This window comes from Patiria miniata, unplaced genomic scaffold (genome assembly GCF_015706575.1).
Source record: "Patiria miniata isolate m_02_andy unplaced genomic scaffold, ASM1570657v1 HiC_scaffold_7, whole genome shotgun sequence".
Lineage (NCBI taxonomy): Eukaryota > Metazoa > Echinodermata > Asteroidea > Valvatida > Asterinidae > Patiria > Patiria miniata.
Genome location: NW_024037074.1, coordinates 28,458,757 through 28,467,208, shown reverse-complemented (window position 1 = coordinate 28,467,208; position 8,452 = coordinate 28,458,757).

Sequence of the window (8,452 nt, the reverse complement as noted above, 5' to 3'; positions counted from 1 at the left end):
TGAATTCATCGGAAAGTTGGTGCTTTAAACGTTGAAGTAATAATAATAATCGACATTTAAAAACGCCCTTTTTAGTAAACTTAATCACGGCGCTAACAGTATTATTTTTACCCCGATCATTGGGCCAATTAAACATTCCAAATACCATCTCAGCTCCCTTGGGAGTATACAGCTCGATGCTGCCTGTTAGGCGCAAGCAAGCTAAATCAATCACATAACCATCTCTGCCCTCACAGGTACCCATTTACTCCTGGGTGGAGAGAAACAATAAGTGACAAAGTGCCTTGCCCAAGGGCACACGCACCATAACCCCTGGCTGGACTCGAACCCCCAACCCGCAGAATTACCCGCAGACCACGAATTCTATGCCCTTAACCACGAGGCCACGGCACTCCACATGAAGTCGGACAGCAGAGCAGACGGCACGAATAATTGGTACAAACATCAACCCTCAACATAATTACCAGAAATGAATCCGGCTAGATAAAGCAATTTGAACTTGAATAAAACTGTGTGTGTGTGTGATCATAATCCAGTCCGTTCGTATTTGCGCCCTCTAGTCTATTCTGACCAGTGACATTTTTATCGTGCAAGGCCTGAAAGTATTAACGTTCAGGCCTATATAGTGATCAAACCGGAATGGCGCATTGTGATCTAGTGTAATGACACAATTTAAAAACAAGGCGCAGAGGGTATTGAGATTATCCCAATGTTCAAAGCACAACATAGGACAGGATGTTTGAGATGTCCCGATTTCCTTTATACGTTCGTCCGTGGCCAATTTCCGCATAACCTTTTATACTGAACTAGTTAGAGTGATTACAAAAAATGTAAGCGCATCGCATCGGGATTTTATGGTTAATACAATAAACAGGGAAAACTAGCAAGAAAATAAAGGGGGTGATTGATCATACTGATAATATGGGTCAAGTTCAGAGCTTCCACAAGATTTCTTTCTTTGAACACAAACAGGTTCAAATTTTTCATCTGAATAATATTGTGTAAGTGCGTGAACTTCAATAACAAAAAGGAACTTGATGTAATACACTCAGGTTTGACTGGAAAACTGGCAAATCTGAATGGCAATAACAAAAACTATAACACTTCCATGAATTCATAGTGTTGTTTTTCACTATTCAGTATTTGGGCAATTACTGTGCGTCGAGAGTGCACCATGTAAGTAGTAGCAGAAATATTGTTAGACAGGAATTCCTTATTCCGAACAAACTAGAAAAAAAAACACCGATTTTTGTTCTATAGCTTTTATTGCCTGAAAATTTGGCCTCGCAAAATGTTGGCTTGAATCCGCATCAACTGTTCAGACTAAAAGCTAATTCACCTATAGTCTATACAACATAATACCTGGTTATGATTCACAAGCACCAATAATCGATAAGTTATCGAGTAACCGCATGGAAACAGGATAATCATGGTCGGAAATATTTATACCTCGCCATTTTGGCTATAAGCAAGTTTGTGTTAATATCATTTATCAAAAAAGATCAATCCTAAAGTTTGCAGAATTATCGTGAAAGATTGTTTACAACACTCACCGTGCAATTCTTGTTCGATCTTGCAAACAGTTTTCTCGGGTTGTCGTCTGAACGTGAACATGAGCTGCGGTCGTTGTGAGAAGTGAGCCGGCAGCTTGTGACTTAAAGATTGACGTCGATTTCCCGAGCAGTGACTGAGGAACTTGCAAGCCCGGTTGGTGATTGGCCCCCTGCGCGCTGTCAATCATATATCACTGACTTGCTTCATATTAATCAGACGGAAATGATGTGTTACATTGCCACACGTTGAACCCGAAGCTTGTATATCCGACACTCAAATAGACGCATCTAATTGGAGGAATGACTGTATGGATGTTGGTGACCTATTCAAACACGTGGATTGTGATTGGCACCTGTCAATCACAGACCACTCACTTGTGGTCACTGACTTGTTGGGTGACTAACTATGATTGGTGGATAGAATAATGACGATCACCGGCCATACGTGATTCAATCAGTGTTTTTTTTTTTGCGCTTTATGTTACTTAATGGAGCCACGCATTTGGTGGGTAGTATTTTGTAGTCAGGTTATGCAGTCTACATTTTTTGATAGAAAAACCGAAGGCGTAATAATTTAGCTTGAAAAGAAAAGTAATAAGAACTTCAATATATTGTGTTCATAATATCCGGTCTATGTACAGTTGCCGCCCTCTTACGGTGAAGTATACTTATTTTGCAGAGCCCAGCCATTCCAAAAGGCAACTTAATTATAACCATTCATCTATCCCCATCCACTAGTCAAACGTGCGCTCGGCTCGGCAACTTCTCGGCATGCAATCGACCTTGCACCTGCAGAACCCCCTCCTCGCTAATTGAGGCCCTCCCTCCTCCGGTTATTGAGCCCAACCTATACCAAAAACCAAACACATAATTAGGCCAACCCCGATCTTGACCCTCGCCTAATCAAACCTAATCCCAAACTTACCCCAACTGTTTGGATCCTACCATGTGCAACAAACTTCTTTTCTTAGAAAACACTAGCCTTCAATAGCCTGATCTCCAAGCCAAGCTCGAATCCCCATATTGAGCCCCTGCCCCCACCATCCCTTCCCCCTTCTAACCACCCTGGGCAGCCAACGGCGAATCCCGAACCAATATGCTGAGGTGGAGGAGGAGGGGGGTGCTTATTTAATGCTAGAGTGTTGTTTTTCCCCTTCCTATTAAAAGTTTCGACGAAAGGAAGAGGAAGAGTAAATCTATTTTTACAGCATTACTAGTCGTGTCGTGACATTTTGTTTTTCGTTGGGTAACCTATCGAGTGCCACTGTTTTTAGTTATTCACTCATCAATTTTCTGCTAATGACAACTAACAATTTTCCCCTCTAAAATAGACCGGCCCAAGAATACCTACTGAGAAAATTTGAAAAGACGGTGGCCCATATTCTACCGAAAGTCCAAAATGATCACTAAGTGTGCCCCTGATTTCAAGCGGAACAATACTTCCCAAAATTCCAGACAGTACCTGTTATTTTACCTATCTAGGGTGTGTCGTTTTTAAACCTAGTATTTTCGAGAGATATTACGCTGCCAAGTATTACTCATTGGCGTGGTTCATTAAAGGGACCTTAATTAAGACTCCTCATTTTGTGGAGGAAGCATTCAAAAGAGTTAAGCGCCTCCCCCGAATCCCAGGCAGGCCGAGTGGTGAGTCACGCCCTCCCTAGCTTTCCGGGTTACGCCACTTGTTAATAATAATCACTGATTTAAGTACTTAATAGGACATTTGTTCACAAGAGTCAGATTGGTATTTGTTCGTTCATTTCGACGAGAAACGATTTCTTTAACTTTTTTTTTGTAAATATTCAAAATGTCTTTGCAATTCTACTTTCCGGAGAATGCGATTTTATTCCTCCAGAGTGTATTACAAATGGCATGTATTATGTCCCACATTATCAAAAACTAGAGTTTTCGAAAACCTTTTTTTTTTAGAATTTATGTTTTCTATATCTTATCACATGATATTACTAAATTAGTTAAGCAGTCAAACAAAGAGATATTATGAAATGTAAATGCACTTGAAAATAAACAACACCTTTTGTAGAATAAAATAATCATTTGCAATAGAATTATAACTGCATTTTAACAATGCTCTGATAGTGTCACAGTAACAATTAAAATTTCATTAAATCGTAAACAATCATTTCATCAGAATTAAACTCTAAGACCAAACTTTTAACACGTTAAAAATCCAATGAAAATAATTTGGCAAGCAAGAAAGAAAAAACAATAATGACATTTAAGAGTCATTGGTCCACTATGATGCAATTCAAACTCATTTCTTTCTTTGTTTGTTTGTTTGTTTGTTTTATTTAGAAAGAAAACAAATACTTCCGAGGATTAATAAATGATGCTGCATTGGGCGTCTCTCCGCCGGGGTGTCTCTTATCCGGGGTAGCGTGAATTTAGGACCCTACGAAATACAGACTCATTAATATTATAGTGCGTGTCTAGCTGGTGATAATTAGTAGAGTGACCGCTCACGCGAGAGAGTTTAACCAATAATAGGGTGCTAGTAAGTCAATCACATTAATGTTTGTAGAAGACATAATTATGTGAGTTTTAAAGCAGCATCTTCATTCAAATTTTATTCCAATTTCTCACCCTCGCTCTTTCAAAAATGCAAAACTTTCTTTCAAATGCACTTAAACACGGGCAAGCGTTTTCGCACCCGGTTGAGTTTAGCGAAAATATAAACATGTTTCAGGGTATCTTCATCACCCGCATAACAAGTGTGCAATCTAGGTAACTTGTACATTGAATTCAATTTGGTAAATACGTTTACCAAAGTAAGACATTTCAACCAATACTAGGGTGAAGGTGTTATAAGTTTTCACTTGAGTCTGATTTTCATATGACAGCGGAAACAAGCCTTTTTTTTTTCTTAAATGAAGTTTGGATGAGAGAAATTTATCGGGAATCAGTTTCAACCGGAGTGTCTGAGTAGCATCACCATGGCCAGCTCCGGGCATGGGGGAGGGGGAGGGGCCACATTACCAGCTGGGGGGGGGAGACACCACAAGAAAACACACAGTTGCAGATACTGTTTTTACGCTTATTGTTTTTGCCAATGGGTCTTGGCAGTTGCTCTCTTTTATGGAGACCCCTATTTATGAGGCGCCCCTCTATTGATGGAAACATAACGCTTGTTTTATTTAGCGCACCTTTTCTCGAAATTAACTTTCTTTAGTTGTTTGACGGTTTCTCGCGAAATAGAATTTCCTCATGAGTAATATATCAAGACCGATTACTGGCCGAACTTACAACTTAACACATCTGGGCCTAGTGCTCGAGTTATTGCCGGCCCCAACAAAAACGAGTGTGTCATATTTCTTGGACGTTGTCTTTCTGTTTTCATTCGGTTTGTATTTTTCGCGTTTAAGATACTATATTTGTTTCGGTCAAACATGTATTATTGTTTCATTGTTTGACAGTTCCCCCATAATATTAAATCTCATAATGTTACGCAGTCATCATGACAAATCACAGGACGAAATTCAAATTTAGAAATACAGAATTAACTCGTTTTGGGGGCAACAACTTAAGAAATACTACATGTATTCAATTAAAATTTCAAACACCATGCGTTGGAGATCTACAGTCATGAGTATTACTAGAAAAAAAGAAAAATTGGGAAGTGCGTGTAGTTATCACTTATGTCTTTGGGAGCCGATTTACAGGTCTTGGGGTACAGCCCTGTATTAACATTCCCATAGACACCAGTGCTAAATGCCCATACTTCAAAATTCCTGGAAAAATACCCAGAACTCTCACGGGTCATGTTTTATTTTATTTTTATTTTTTTTGTGGGTTGACCATTGACTTTTCGAGATATTCTCACCCAAAGAAGGCGACCCCTATTTCCCCCCAAAGTGGAACAGTAGCCATCTTCAAAAACGATCCCTCCACAACATGACACAATAGCGCCACTTTCGAGCCCAATTGCATCCAAAATGCTCAGAATTGGGAGCCCCAAATCCGGGCCAGAGGGTTCTTTGCCTTATCTCTTTAAATCCCCAATTTTATGGCTTTCAGAACTCTCTAATATAGAATATTTTGAGGGTGTAACTTTCTTTCATGTACTTGGCGGATGCGTTTAAGCCTATTTACCGGTGTACACCCTTTACCATCCTGCATTGGCGCGATTTTGTTTTCTCCCAAACGTCATTCGCATAATGGGTGTACGCTATGGCGTTTTGGAAATTACTTTTCTAAAAAATGTGAGAAGAAAATATAAATTAGAAAAAAAGAAATGAATTCGAACGTAATGAAATTCGGACTTTATTTCCCTTTAACAAAATATCCTCTGAAGCCTAAGGTTACAAAAGAAAAAAATCGAGGACAAGACAACGGTGAATCGAACCTGCGACCTTGCAATGCAAAATCACAACCCTATCGACTGAGCTATCGCACTGCTCGCCAAAATGTGGGGAAATATAATTATGTACCTGCGTACGTATCATAAAAGTATCGTAGAGGGCGCTAAACAACCAAGTATGTGGGTGTAGTTTGGGAAAAGAAAATTCGCATCCGGGGCCATGGTTTACCACGATGGGAACGTACAGCAAAGCTATTTGTACTGAAATAAATCTGCCAACGGATATTTAAAAATTGCGGAAGAACATGTTTTACTGGTAACAATAATAATGTCCGCCTTTTGGCGGCCAAGTGTCAGGAGAAAAAACCTGTCTGCATTTCAGATTTGTTTTGCCGATGAACCCCTCCCTCCTGCGAAAATTCCTGGATCCGCCCCTGCACACACCCACCTCCCCCATGCACGTGGCAATGACCCTGGCCCTAACATACCCGGCGTTTGTAAGATGAGCGTGTGAGGAAATCGTACAGCTTTCACCCTATTCAGCCTCTCTCACCAATACTCTCCCTCGCATTCTTACCCATCTCCCATTAAGCTGCGAAACGCAACCACCTTATCTCTACCACCCTTCAAACCCAAGCCAACCTGAACACCCTGCCCATCACAGGCGGATGCAGAACAACACTGTCGGTGGGCTTCTGGTTGTGTTGGTGAGGAGGGAGGGGGGCAAAGACTCATGGGTCTGACATCCAGCATTTTTGGTTTCTCATTTTGTTCTGTCTACATGTTTTAGCATTTTAAGAATCCGTGGGGTAAATGGGATAAGTAGACTACACAATCGTCTTAGTGCCATTCATTGTTCTTGATGAAGTAACAATCGGCATCATATTTTGCTCCCCGCCCCTCATCTTCAATCCCTAACCCCCTCGACACCACTAATCATTCATCCTCCACCCCATCTATCCTCAACCAATGTTAACCCGGCCTTTCACTAACACGATCCCCACATCTAGAAGTCAAAACAAACAAAAATGGACAAAAATACAGGTAATGAACTGACTATGTTTGCAATAATTTGTGATATCAAAGGATTAGAATTGTTAACTATAATCACAGATTTAAGTACTTAATAAGAAATTATTTTGTTCGTAAGAGTCAGACTGGGATATGCTCGTTCATTTCAACGACAAACGATTTTATTGACGGTCTTCAGTACACGGTCAAAATGTTACTTTCCTGAGAGGAATTTGATGGAATGTATTACGATTGGGACAAGGTTTTTCAGCTAAAGTTGTTAACAGCTAAATGTTCAATTAAAGTAATGTTCAAAATACAGTTTTTGAGTATTTATATTCGTTACTGATTACATGTTATATGATTAATTTCTGTGCTTAAATTAGTTAAGCTGTTAAACAGAGCACATCCTCAAATGTATACTTGGAAAAATGAATCAAATACATACTATAGAATCATAATTGCGTAATCTGCTGATATAGTGTCACATTATTAACTCAAATTGCATTAAATTGTAAACAATTTCATCATAGTGAAAGCTCTAAAACTCAACTTTTAACATGAAACCAAAACTCAATTACACATGTATAACATGGGATACAAAATAAAGTGTTTAACAAAAGTTGAGAGTTCTTGGTTCACTGTGGCGCAATTTGAAACTCTTTTTTTTTTCAAGAAAAAAAGTTTTCGAGGATAAATATATGATATCACCAGACTTCATTTAATCTCTAGCTGTATACGGTATGGGAAATGCAAATGAAAAAAACAACAACATTATTGTTTTAATACATGCATTTGTTACTCCCCAGACAGACTATTGTAACTGTTTGTTTTTGTTCATACGATTACCAGTTTAAGAAATAACAACATATATGCAGAAGGAAGGGTCGTACGCTCGTACTTCAGAAACTACGTTGGCTCTCGGTTACGGTGCGGAATGAATTCAAGATACTTCAGTACTTTTCAAACCTATCCACCATGGTGAGGCAGCGCTACGGTACTTCACCTGCGTACGTATACCTGCGTACGTATCATAAAAGTATCGTAGAGGGCGCTAAACAACCATGTATGTGGGTGTAGTTTAGGAAAAGAAAATTTGCATCCGGGTCCATGGTTTACCACGATGGGAGCGTACAGCAAAGCTATTTTTACTGAAATAAATCTGCCAACGGATATTCAAAAATTGCGGAAGAACATGTTTTACTGGTAACAATAATAATGCCCGCCTTTTGCGGCCATGTGTCCGGAGAAAAAAACTGTCTGCATTTCAGATTTGTTTTGCCGATGAACCCCTCCCTCGGGCGAAAATTCCTGGATCCGCCCCTGCACACACCCACCTCCCCCATGTACGTGCCGATGACCCTGGCCCTAACATACCCGGCGTTTGTAAGATGAGCGTGTGAGGAAATCGTACAGCTTTCACCCTATTCAGCCTCTCTCACCAATGCTCTCCCTTTCATTCTCACCCATCTCCCATTAATCTGCAAAACGCAACCACCTTATCTCTATCACCCTTCAAACCCAAGCCAACCTGAACACCCTGCCCTTCACAGGCGGATGCAGAACAACACTG